This window comes from Giraffa tippelskirchi, chromosome 3, assembly GCF_054371585.1.
Source record: "Giraffa tippelskirchi isolate mGirTip1 chromosome 3, T2T-mGirTip1v1.2.pri, whole genome shotgun sequence".
In the NCBI taxonomy this organism is placed as follows: Eukaryota; Metazoa; Chordata; class Mammalia; order Artiodactyla; family Giraffidae; genus Giraffa; species Giraffa tippelskirchi.
This window is the reverse complement of record NC_137277.1, coordinates 117,937,763-117,951,209: the sequence shown is the minus strand read 5'-3', so window position 1 is coordinate 117,951,209 and position 13,447 is coordinate 117,937,763. Positions and strand designations below refer to the sequence as shown.

The window sequence follows — 13,447 nt, the reverse complement described above, 5'->3', positions numbered from 1 at the left end:
TTGCTGAAAGTTCAGACTCACTCACCTGCACTGGTTTTTCACCCTTTCTCTCATTCTCTATAATTCCACCACCCACATTTTTTACTTTTCTGGCTTCTTCTATCTTATGTAATATATTTATTTCACAAGTCACATATTCATACTCAGTAGCCATGCTTACCTGACTAAACTCTTACAGACGTACATGTGTTAAATATAGATTAATGTCTAATCGAGACTGTCTCCCAAACCACTTTATCAAAAAGAGAAAATCTTTAAACAGGTAACTGATGCTCACGGTTTATTTTCATTATTCATGAGCATTTTTAGAAGCATCTCCTCTGAATATGCAAGTTTCTTTTCCCAACAAGAGAGGTGCTGTCTTCCTTTCTCTCCCTCTTCATTTTTGATAGGGCCCACACGGGGTCTCATTGATAAGATGGCTCCTTATGTCGACCTTGCAAACGAAGAATAAAATCAGAGTGATCTGTGAGACTGATCAAACTGCCCAAATAGCATCCTGTTATCTCACTGGCGCTTATCTTCTCAAAGCTGCAAGACCACCAGATTCCAGACCTCCAGCTATGTGACCATCCCTTCAGAGAATTTTTCATTGGTGGGGTATAAGAAGGACTCCGTCAGAAAGGGAGAATGATGGTTCTCCTTACGAGCTAGTCAGCCTCTCTTTTCCCTCTAATAAATTTCTTTTTTCTTGCCTGACTGCCCGGCTTGCTCTCTTTTTCTCTGCACTCATCTTACAGTTTTCTTCCCTTTCTTTCTTTCTTTTTGTATCTGTAAAAATATGTAAGAGGTTCTTTTGAAGAAAGAGCATGCTACATGCCCCTTTTCACACCTAGATTACTTAGGAAACTTGTTGTTTTAATGTTATTTAAAAATGGACAAGACCAGAAAAATAAGACTCTATGAAATCAGGTCATGGTCAGTTCATGAGCATAAAGCTTGATATTCAAACGAGGCAAATGAAAACTTTAAAAAAATGAATTTTGGATATGCTAATACATAATTTTGTTTTTATTTACGAAGATATCTCACCATTTTCATAGCCACTATGTGACTAACTTATAATATTTAACGTTTGAGTAAAATTAAAAACAATTTCAAGTTCCTAACTGAGAGGAGGCATATTTAAAGGATTTAAATAAGATGTAAATAGTGAATAATTGAAATATTTCTGTGATAATAAAAACCATCAAAATAATCCTGAAATTTTAAAAATAAGCTACTCTCCTTACAGTACTAACTGACCTAAATAAAAGTATCTAATTTTATCACAGCAAAAAAGGAACTAACATAAAACTTAAAATGTCCTGACCCTGAGAAAAATCTTAGAGACGGTCCTACTGACACCTTGATTTTAACCCAGTAAGATCCACATCAGACTTCTGAACTACAAAACTGTAAAATAAAAACTTTATTTTGTTTTAAGCCATTAAGTTTGTGTTAATTTGCTGCAGTAGCAGTGAAAGTGAAAGTTGCTCAGTCATGTGCAACTCTTTGTGACCCCATGGACTATCCATGGAATTTTCCAGGCCAGAATACTGGAGTGGGTAGCCTTTCCCTTCTCCAGGGGATCTTCCCAACCGAGGGATCGAACCCAGGTCTCCCTCATTGCATTGCAGGTGGATTCTTTACCAGCTGAGCCACAAGGGAAGCCTAAGAACAATAGAAAGCAAATATGAGAACCAAGTAATACATTAAGATTCCTCAAAGGTAATGCAACCCTTTCACTTCATCTCCCAACACAATTCTGGTGTCAAATTAAGGGAAGGGAAGTTGATAACATACACAAAATCTAAAGTGATCACAATCAAAAGTCAAAATCCAAAAGACAAATTGCAAAATCAGGAACTTTATTAGGTAAACTTCTTTAAGAAGGCTTCATTTCCTATGCATTTCACAGAATTGGTTAATTTTAGATAAAGAGAAAGACAACAACATTTCAACTGAGGAACCACTCCTAGGTAAAAACAGAAGGCTGGGAAATGAGTATTCAAATGACAGTGAAGAGAACATGCAGATCTGAGGAAGACACATGTAAAGAATGACAAGACAGATAATGTCTATGTACAATGTGTGAGTGGAGAAGGAAATGGCAACCCACTTCAGTGTTCTTGCCTGGAGAATCCCACGGACAGAGGAGCCTAGCGGGCTATAGTCCATAGGGTTACCAAAAGTCAGACACAACTGAAGTGACTTAGCATTCACTGTGTGTGAGAGACACTGTCCCTTTGTCTGTCAAATCATCACACACTGAATACCTATTAAATGCCAGGCATCATTCAAATAATGGAGATACACTGGTAAACAAGACAGACAAGGCACCTGACCACCTACTGCCTAAATTCTAGCAGAGTTGCATTTTTTAGAAAGCACTTTTGTTGATTATTAATTCATTTCATCTTATTAATTGTTACAACCATCATATAAGGTGATAAGAACAAGGACATTCTCATTTTACAGGTGAGCACAAAAGAGTTTAAGAATTTCTTCAGCTATCATCAAAAAATCTACAAAAAATAAATGCTGGAGAGGATGTGGAGAGAGGAACCTTATTTACACTTTTAGTGGGGATGCAAATTGGTATAGCCGTTAGGGAGAATAGTACAGAGGTTTCTTAAAAAACTAAAAACAGAGTTACCATATGATCTTGCAAGCCCACTCCTGGGCATATACCCAGGGAAAACTAATCAAAAATAAATAAATAAATGCACCCGAGTTTTCATTGAAGCACTATTTACAACAGCCAAGACATGGAAGCAATGTAAATGTTCATCAACAGAGAAATGGATAAAGAAGATGTGGTAAATATATATAATAGAATATTACTCAGCCATAAGAAAGAATGAAATAATGCCATTTTCAGCAACATGGATGGACATAGAGATTATGATACTAAGTGAAATTAGCCAGACAAAGACAAATATCCTATGATATCATTATATGGGGAGTCTAAAAAAATAAGATACAAATGAGCTCATTTACAAAACAGAAATAAACTCACAGATAAAGAAAACAAACTTATGGTTACCAAAGGGGAAGGGTGGAAGGAGGAGGAACAAATTAGGACACTGGGGTTAACACACATATACTACTGTATATAAAGTAGATAACCAACAAGGACCTACTGTATAGCACAGGGAGCTATATTCAATATTCTTAATAACCAGTAAGGGAAAATAATCTGCAAAAGTATGTGTGTGTATATATACACATACAGTAGTGTATATGACTGAATGACCGTCCTTTACATGTGAAACTAATATGACATTGTAAATCAACTCTACTTCGACTTAAAAAAAATTTTTTTCAAGATCACATAACAGTAGGTGGTAGAACCACGATCTGAACTCAGACCATAGAAGTCAGAGCCAACATGCTTAATCACTATGCTAACTGCTACTATGCTACCTAACAAGTGGAGAAAAATTTGGGTGGGTGAGGTGACCTCAAGAGTAGATGACTTTGATATATTAAACACTTTTTTAAAAAATACACCACGACAAATACTGACAAAAACTGCCCTCAGTGAAGTAATCTTTTGGTATTATACATTGTGCTAAGTATAAATTTTCTATTGTCCACAAGGCAATCCTACCAGATAAGTACTATACCCATTTTAAATACAGAGAAACTAAAGCTCAAAGATCATAAGTGATTGCCCAAGGCCACTCAGCAAGTAAGTGCCAGAGTTAAAATCAAAACCATATTTGTGTGTGAGGAGAAACAAAGATATTCCTGATGCAACTTCACACACTTTCTCAAAACTGAAACTGGAATAGTGAAAGATCATTTGTTTTAACTATACTATATCATCATCAGACACACATTTATGTTCCATGATAGCATAATATGATTCTCACAGACAGAAGGGCTATACTCATAGAGCCCCCAGCCTCTCCCCTTACACATGTGCATTCTTCCATCTACCCATGAGAATAAAAAGGGTTTGGAAACAGTTGAAACTTGAAGTATGGAAGAAAGAAATTAAATGAAAGATGCCTTATTGGAGCAATCTAACTTATGCAAACCTGGAAGCTGATAGCCAGACTTCCCTGCCACTAGAACTACTTCACAGATAAAAGCACTTGCTATCTTCTATCTGATGGCACAGAGGCTCGCAGCAGTTTGAGAAGAGAAAGACTCAAACACAAGCTCACTTTCATTCTTGAATTGTTTAAATTTAGAAACTGATACAGAATTGGAAACGTAATGACAAAAATATTCTTTCTATTTGAAAAAAATAAAAACATACATTTTAATGCTATATTACTTTTATCGGCAATAAGAGAAAGATGGTTCTTCCATAAAACTTTTAGCAAAAACCTTTTTCATAGTGCATTCCGTTAGCATATGATTAACTTAATTGCTATACATATGACTACACACTATACAGTCCTTATCCTCTTAGTTTCATTCTGATTGACACATGTGCCTATTACAAATGGGTTGAGAAAAACCACCATTTCACCATTTTTCAGTCCCCAGTCTCTTGCACAATTCTCTTTAGCTATGCCTAACCATCAGTTTAATTGGGAGACTCCTTTGTGAAAATACAATTTATGTATGTCTCATTCAGGTTTTGTTTTTCCCCTTTCTCTTTTCAGTAAAGTAGAATTTGGAAAAGGAAAACATTTGTATTATACTTGTCTCCAGTTTCTTATTTCAGTGATATATTTTCCTTGGGGTATATAATGTCAAACCAAGCGTACCAAAAAAAAAGAAACTGGAAGAAAATCAGTAATTTTGACTTTCGAGAATGTTAGGTTGCAAATTCAATGCATTTGTTGATAATACATTTTTTAATATCTGCTATGGTAGCCATCAAATAGATAGTTATTTCTTCAAATACAAGAGTTCAGGGATAAATGTGCCAATGGGCATAAAATTCTGTAAGGTTAATCATGGTGTTTCATTCCCCAGCATGTGTATACAGCCCTTCCTAGAAAGACACTGTATAGTTCTCATAATCCACTCCTCTGGCTCGCTCTTGCCCTAGTGACATGGGATAGACTCACACTGCTAAGTCACCTCAGTCGTGTCCGACTCTGTGCGACCCCATAGACAGCAGCCCACCAGGCTCTGCCATCCCTGGGATTCTCCAGGCAAGAATACTGGAGTGGGTTGCCATTTCCTTCTCCAATGCATGAAAGTGAAAAGTGAAAGTGAAGTCGCTCAGTTGTGTCCGACTCTTAGCGACCCCCTAGACGGCAGCCTTCCAGGCTCCTCCATCCATGGGATTTTCCAGGCAAGAGTACTGGAGTGGGGTGTCATTGCCTTCTCCGAGACTCACACTAGGAAATTCTATTCCCAGGTTCTTTCATATAAAGTTCATTGAACTCCCTCTAGCACTCATTTATTAAATTATCTCCTCAATTGGTCTCTGGCAGCCCCAGGTGTGACTGATCCTTAGGTGAGGAGCTGGTTTATCTACATCACACAGAGATAGTTTGGCCTTAGAAATTAGACTATTTTTCTTCTCCAAACATAGTATTTATTTATCAGGACATCAACACTACAGTTGTCTTTGTTTTTCCAGGTAAACTAAAATTACAAACACAAAACTACAGCCACGACGTCATCACTGATATTAACTTTTAAAACAAGTCAAAAATAAATCATTTTTTAAAACTGCAGCACTTATACAGAGGTCTCAATGGCTTCAGCTTTTATTAAGAACTTGAAGGTGTCACAACTGATAAGAAAGCAATAATTTCATTAAAAATGCCTGATTTCCAAATGGCATTTAAGGGGAGATGAAGATAAAACCAAGCAAAACTGAATAGGGGAGCCGGTTTCATGGATTATAAATGATGTACCTGTTAGCAGAGTTATAAACCAAGAAAATAAGGTAATTGAACTGACTGCAGGAAGGGAAAAGTTATGTAAATGAAGAGAGCTTTATTAAAATAATCAAGACAAAGAGATTCACTGATTTAGAAGGCAGCAGTTTTTCAACAGATGGTATAATTAATACTTTTCTTTTGCAAACTATTCTTTCAAAGGGGCAGTTCCACTTGAAACAAATTAAGGTGGATTTGTTATTAACACAGGTTGAAGTTTCAAAGCAATACTATAAGTAGCACTAGTTCTAGAAAGATAATCTAAAAAAACATGTTGGAAATTCTCAGAGAATATAAAGAAATATGACTCCTATCTTCCCCCCAACTACTAAGTTTTAGAAAGTACTCTGATGATACAAGGTTGGTAGACCTCACTACCTCTCTGTCTGGAAATGCTGCTTACAGCTAAGCCTCTTATGTATGGATTAAGATTTCATTAATTGGTTTGAGCCCCTTCTATGGAGCACTCCGTGTTCATCAGCTAGGTTCAGTGGACATTCTAGGGAACACCACTATGGTGTGGGAAGAAGTTCTAGCCTCAGGGAGTGTATATCAGTTCAGTTCAGTTCAGTTCAGTCACTCAGTCGTGTCTGACTCTTTGCGACACTATGAATCACAGCACGCCAGGCCTCCCTGTCCATCACCAACTCCCGGAGTTTACACAAACTCATGTCCATCGAGTCGGTGATGCCATCCAACCATCTCACCCTCTGTCGTCCCCTTCTCTTCCCGCCCCCAATCGTTCCCAGCATCAGGGTCTTTTCCAATGAGTCAACTTTTCGCATGAGGTGGCCAAAGTATTGGAGTTTCAGCTTCAACATCAGTCCTTCCAATAAACACCCAGGACTGATCTCCTTTAGGATGAACTGGTTGGATCTCCTTGCAGTCCAAGGAACTCTCAAGAGTCTTCAACACCACAGTTCAAAAGCATCAATTCTGCGGTGCTCAGCTTTCTTCACCATCCAACTCTCACATCCATACATGACTACTGGAAAAACCATGGCCTTGACTAGAGGGACTTTTGTTGGCAAAGTAATGTCTCTGCTTTTTAATATGCTACCTAGGTTAGTCATAACCTTCCTTCCAAGAAGTAAGTGTCTTTTAATTTCATGGCTGCAATTATCATCTGCAGTGATTTGGGAGCCCCAAAAAATAAAGTCTGACACTGTTTCCCTGTATATTTCCCATGAAGTGATGGGACCAGAGGCCATGATCTTAGTTTTCTGAACGTTGAGCTTTAAGCCAACTTTTTCACTCTCCTCTTTCACTTTCATCAAGAAGCTTTTTAGTTCTTCTTCACCTTCTGCCATAAGGGTAGTGTCATCTGTATATCTGAGGTTATTGATATCTCTCCCAGCAATCTTGATTCCAGCTTGTGCTTCTTCCAGCCAAGCGTTTCTCATGATGTACTCTGCATATAAGTTAAATAAGCAGGGTGACAATATACAGCCTTGACGTACTCCTTTTCCTATTTGGAACCAGTCTGTTGTTCCATGTCCAGTTCTAACTGTTGCTTCCTGACCTGCATACAGGTTTCTCAAGAGATAGGTCAAATGGTCTGGTATTTCCATCTCTTGAAGAATTTTGCACAGTTTATTGTGACCCACACAGTCAAAGGCTTTGGCATAGTCAATAGAGCAGAAATAGATGTTTTTCTGGAACTCTCTTGCTTTTTCGATGATCCAGCGGATGTTGGCAATTTGATCTCCGGTTCCTCTGCCTTTTCTAAAACCAGCTTGAACATCTGGAAGTTCATGGTTTACCTATTGCTGAAGCCTGGCTTGGAGAATTTTGAGCATTACTTTACTACTGTGTGAGATGAGTGCAACTGTGTGGTAGTTTCACCATTCTTTGGCATTGCCTTTCTTTGGGATTGGGATGAAAACTGACCTTTTCCAGTCCTGTGGCCACTGCTGAGTTTTCCAAATTTGCTGGCATATTGAGTGCAGCACTTTCACAGCATCATCTTTCAGGATTTGAAATAGCTCAACTGGAATTCCATCACCTCCACTAGCTTTGTTCATAGTGATGCTTTTTAAGGCTCACTTGACTTCACATTCCAGGATGTCTGGCTGTAGGTGAGTGATCACACCATCGTGATTATCTGGGTCTTGAAGATCTTTTTTGTACAGTTGTTCTGTGTACTCTTGCCATCTCTTCTTAATATCTTCTGCTTCTGTTAGGTCCATACCATCTCTGTCCTTTATTGAGCCCATCTTTGCAAGAAATGTTCCCTTGGTATCTCTAATTTTCTTGAAGAGATCTCTAGTCTTTCCCATTCTGTTGTTTTCCTCTATTTCTTTGCATTGAATGCTGAGGAAGGCTTTCTTTTCTCTTTTTGCTATTCTTTGGAACTCTGCATTCAAATGGGAATATCTTTCCTTTTCTCCTTTGCTTTTCACTTCTCTTCCTTTCACAGCTATTTGTAAGGCCTCCTCAGACAGCCATTTTGCTTTTTTGCATTTCTTTTCCATGGGGATGGTCTTGATCCCTGTCTCCTGTACAATGTCATGAACCTCTGTCCATAGTTCATCAAGCACTTTGTCTATCAGATCTAGTCCCTTAAATCTATTTCTCACTTCCACTGTATAATCATAAGGGCTTTGATTTAGGTCATACCTTAATGGTCTAGTGGTTTTCCCCACTGTCTTCAATTTAAGTCTGAATTTGGCAACATGATCTGAGCCATATAAGATTATTTAAAAACTAAGAAGTGAAAAGCAAAAGTAATTTCTCCCACTTCCATACACCTGAAAGCATATATATGTATACTGACACAACCACAGGTATTTCACATCTAATGTATGAAATTCTAGTAAAGATAATGAATTCATTTTCATTTTGACAAAATTAACTGAATTTATACATGGCATAACATGAATGTCCTCTTTCAAAGAACTTACTTTTTGTAATGATGCACTTTCCCATATATTTCTTTTTTTATATAATTTTCTTTATTTTTTATTTTTTGGCTACGCTGGGTCTTTGTTGCTGAGCAGGCTTTTCTGCAGTTGTGCTGAGCAGGGGCTACTCTCTAGTTGCTACTCTCTACTCTCTAGTGTGAGGGATGCTCACTGAGGTGGCTTCTCTTGTTGAGAACAGGCTCTAGAACTCATGGCCTTCAGTAGTTGCGGCTTCTGGGCTCTGGAGCAAAGGCTTAGTTGCTCCAAGGCATGTGGGATCTTCCCATTGCAAGGATGGAACCCATGTCTCCTGCATTGGCAGGTGAATTATCTACCACTGAGCCACCAGGGAAGCCCCATTTTTCAAGTGTATTTCAATATTCCTTCACTTATGGAACCAAAAAAAAACAAACAAACTGTCTTTGGCTTTTACTGTGACCTCATTCGTAGAGAATAAACTCATCTGCATCCATCATTTCTGCATGGGGGGTGGGATGTTGAAAGTAAAATCTCTTGAGTAGATTACTGACCTCGAGCAACTGAGGCCAAGAGATGTTACATAACTTGACTAGGCCCCCAGAGTAACTTCCTGGAGGAGCTTGACTTTGAACTCTGCTTTTTGTCACTGCAGTGTATTACTTCTCCACTAACTTTTCAAACAAGATATTTAATTTGATCTTTAGTGATCAAGGAGTTAGCTGTTTAATCACAGGTACTTTTTCATTCACTTTATCCCCACTTACTCTGCATGAACATGATTTGTGTGAAGGTACAACATGCTTTTTAATCCTGATTTTCCATGTACATACTTATTTATGTATCTTGGAAAAAAGACAATTTGGGTATTCATGCCAAATTAATGAGTTACAGCTCAGATGCTTTATTCTGTGGATATAGACTTTCTAGTTATAGCCATGACTTTAAGTACACTTCCGTTTTATTCCACTGAGTCAATTACTGTAACTGAATAAATTGGATCTCATCTAGGGAAAGTCACAATTCATGGTGCATTTTATTCCAAAGTTATTTCTTGAAGTGAGAAGAGACAAGGACAGAAAGCTGAAAGGTCCTATCTAGATTTGTTAAATTTTAAATGCAAATATTCCGTACAGTTTAGTACAACCCACAAAAATTGTGACCATGCTAAATTTATCATCTGTTAATGAAACTGAAGGGTGATAAAGAGATAGTGCAAAATATACATTTTTTTCTGTTTCTTTTTCCTCCAGTGCTATACAGTAGGATCTTGTTGTTTATCTATTTTATATATAGTAGTTTGTATCTGCTAATCTCAAACTCTTTATTTCTCTCTCACACCCTTTTCCTACTGGTAACCATAAAATTGTTTTCTATGTCTCTGATTTTGTTTCAAAAATAATTTCATTTGGGTCATATTTAAAATTCCACATATAAGTGATATTGTATAGTATTTGGCTTTCTCTTTCTTACTTACTTCACTTAGTATGATAAGCTCTAAATCCATCTACGTTGCTGTAAATGGCATTATCTCATTCTTTTTTATAGCTGAGTAGTATTTCATTGTATGGGTGTGTGTATGTGTGTGTGTAGACACACACACCACATCTTTATCTGTTCACCTGCTGATAGATATTTAGGCTGCTTCCATGTTTTGTCTATTATTTAAAGAATTGCAATAAACACTGGAGTGCTTGAATCTTTTTCAATTAGAGATTTCCATGGATATATACCCAGAAGCAGGATTTCTAGATCATATAGCAACTCTATGTTTAGTTTTCTAAGGAATCGCCATATTGTTTTACATAATGGCTGCACCAATTTACATTCCCACCAACAGTGTAGGAGGGTTCTCTTTCCTCCATGCCCTCACCAGCATTTGCTATTTGTAGACCTTTTAATGATGATCACTCTGACCAGTGTGAGGTGGTAATTCACGGTAGTTTCGATTTGCAGTTCTCTAATAATAGCAATATTGAGTATCTTTTCAAGTGCCTACTGGCCATCTGGATGTCTTCTTTGGAGAAATGTCTATTTAGGTCTTATGCTTATTTTCTTGATTGCTTTGTTTTTTCATATATTCTTTTTATCCAAATGTTAGACTGTAGAAATGCAAAGTTTACTATTTAAAACAACTAGGAACTCTTAATGAGATAAACATTAAGACTCAAATAGATAAATAGGTGAGTATGCAATTCACAGAATATAAAACTGTGAATATAATTTAAAGTATATTTGATCTTATGTGTAAGCAGAGATGCAAATTAAGGCCTCACCTCCTCTTTTTTGCATTTGCAAACTAATAGAAACTAATAGATAACACTCAATAATGGTGAATATATAATAAGATGGGAATCCTAAAGCATAGCAGGTATGTTATAAATATCTATAGTTTCTCAGAAATTAATTCAAGAGACTGACTTATATATGTTTGTGATTTTTTATTCCAGTATTTTAATTTTTAAGAAGGCATTCCAAGAGACAATCAGGAACATAATAAGCATATCTACAAATAGTTTAAACATTCTTAAAATGGCATTTTTATAAACATTTAAAAACAGAGGAAACTTAATTCCACAAAACAAGGGAATGGTTCAACGTAACAATTAATTATGTTACAGTTATGGAATAGTATATTATAAAGTCATTAACAGTCATTAAAATTATGTTTATAAAAGCTTAACATAAGAGAACATCTTTATAACATTGTTTTAAAAAGTATTAGAAAGATATAATCTCAATTCTACAAAATACATACATTATGTGGAAAATCAGGATTGCAATAGTGCAGGTAAAAGTAAATATCTCTCATTGGTGGAATCTGTAGGTTATTTTTACTACCTTCTTTATCTTTTTAAAATTTGGGAATGAATATATACTACTTTCAGAATGAAATATTTTATGTATGTCTATGCATATGTATGCATGTATATACACACATATACAAATACAAATATATATTTTTATTTCATAAACCTTCACTATTTAATCATGAAACTCCTCTTTGGTTAACTTTTTTTTTATCTTTCACACTGACATTTTTATCTAGTTTCAGTTCAAAAGAACACTGCATTAATAAATACTTCAAAGGCATACCATTGTTCTCTCAATTTCTCAGGCTACAAAGCAACTTTTGCTTATCAAATATTAATAAATGATTGGTCAATGCTTTCCTTTTAAAAAATTTATAAGTTCTTTTTAATCTATGCCTTCTTGGTCTCCCCAGATAACTTCAGTTTGAAAAATGTCATCCCTCCAATTTGAAACGTGTTTCAGTTTATAAGCATTGATTTTCTAAGACAATAACTTTATCTACTATCGAGTTCATTGACAAAACATAAGGCTCTGTCCTTAATTGTCAACAAAACTTCTGACTTTACCATAAACAACAACTTTAAATTTTCTACTCTTTATTTACATTGAAACAAGAAATTGACTTCTGCAAAAAATTAAGCATGATTCTCTGAAAGTTATGTAGTCCAACATTTCTGTAGACCAGTGATTTTTCAAATATTTTTTAGGAGAGTAAAAGCAGCTTTTAAAATTGTACACTGAATCCAATCAGTTTGTGCTTGTATTGCTTCCACTTCAATCAGCCCCACGCCTCATTTTTCTGAAGGAAGCCTCTATACAACACTTTCAAGGATCTCTTGGAATCTACAGAACATCATCTGAAAAATATTAATCTGGACCATTTAGTTTACCAAACAGCATAACTCACAGTGCAAATGGACCAAATTTCAAGCAAATTATGTTTGCTATACTGCCTATGTTATATTCACTATAAAAAAAAAATAATACCATAAAATGTCTTATTCTATCCAGAATGACCATGTTTCAAGTGAGAAACCTTAAATAGGGTTAGGTCTCTCAGGTCTAAATTTCAGGAAAAATGTACTTTCCTCTGAACAGACAGCTCACTCTAAGGACACTGTGAATCCAGGTCATAGCTTCTCTCACAGCACTGGCTATAAGAAGGCATATAGAAATGAACACTGTACTGGATGTCATGGTATAAATTCTTGTGAGTCAATATTAGCTCTGATATTGCTATATTTACATTCATCTTTCCCTTCATCCTCATTTTTTTGATACTATTTTTAAGATCAATGAAAATAAAAAACAAATTTTTTTATTTTCTAGTTTTAGTGAGATATAATTGGTGATAACACTATATTAAAGTGTATACTATAAAGATTTGATATATGTACATATTGTGTCCTTGTGGCTCAAGTGGTAAAGAATCCACCTGCAATGAGGGAGACCTGGGTTCGATTCCTGGGTTGGGAAGATCCCCTGGAGAAGGGAAAGGCTACCCACTCCAGTATTCTGGCCTGGAGAATTCCAAAGAGTCGGACACGACTGAGTGACCTTCACTTTCAATTTTTTCACATATTGTGAAATTATTACTACAGTAAGTTTAGAAAATATCCATCACCTCAAAGAAGTTACAATGTTTTTCTAGTGATTACAACTTTTACGATTTATTCTGTTAGCAATATTCAAATATAGGCATACCTCATTTTATTGTGTTTCCCTTTATTGTGCTTCACAAATCCTAGGCGTTTTGCAAATTTAAGATTTGTAGCAACCCTGTATAGTCAGATGACCATTAGCATTTTTCAGCAATAAAGTATTTTTTAATTAAGGTATATACTGTTTTTAGACCTAATGCTCTTACACACAACAGGCTACAGTATAGTGTAAATGTAATTTCTCTATGGACTG

The 13,447-nt window shown here is 36.1% G+C and overlaps 1 long non-coding RNA gene across 1 annotated transcript in view; it reads right to left on the bottom strand.

Moving 5' to 3' along the window:
* Window positions 1-267: 267 nt before the first annotated feature.
* Window positions 268-13,447, bottom strand: part of LOC145540484 (uncharacterized) — a 34,285-nt gene continuing 21,105 nt past the window's right edge. Inside the window, exon 2 of the long non-coding RNA XR_014078356.1 lies at window positions 268-436. This is a non-coding gene — a long non-coding RNA (uncharacterized LOC145540484). The remainder of the gene's footprint in view (window positions 437-13,447) is intronic.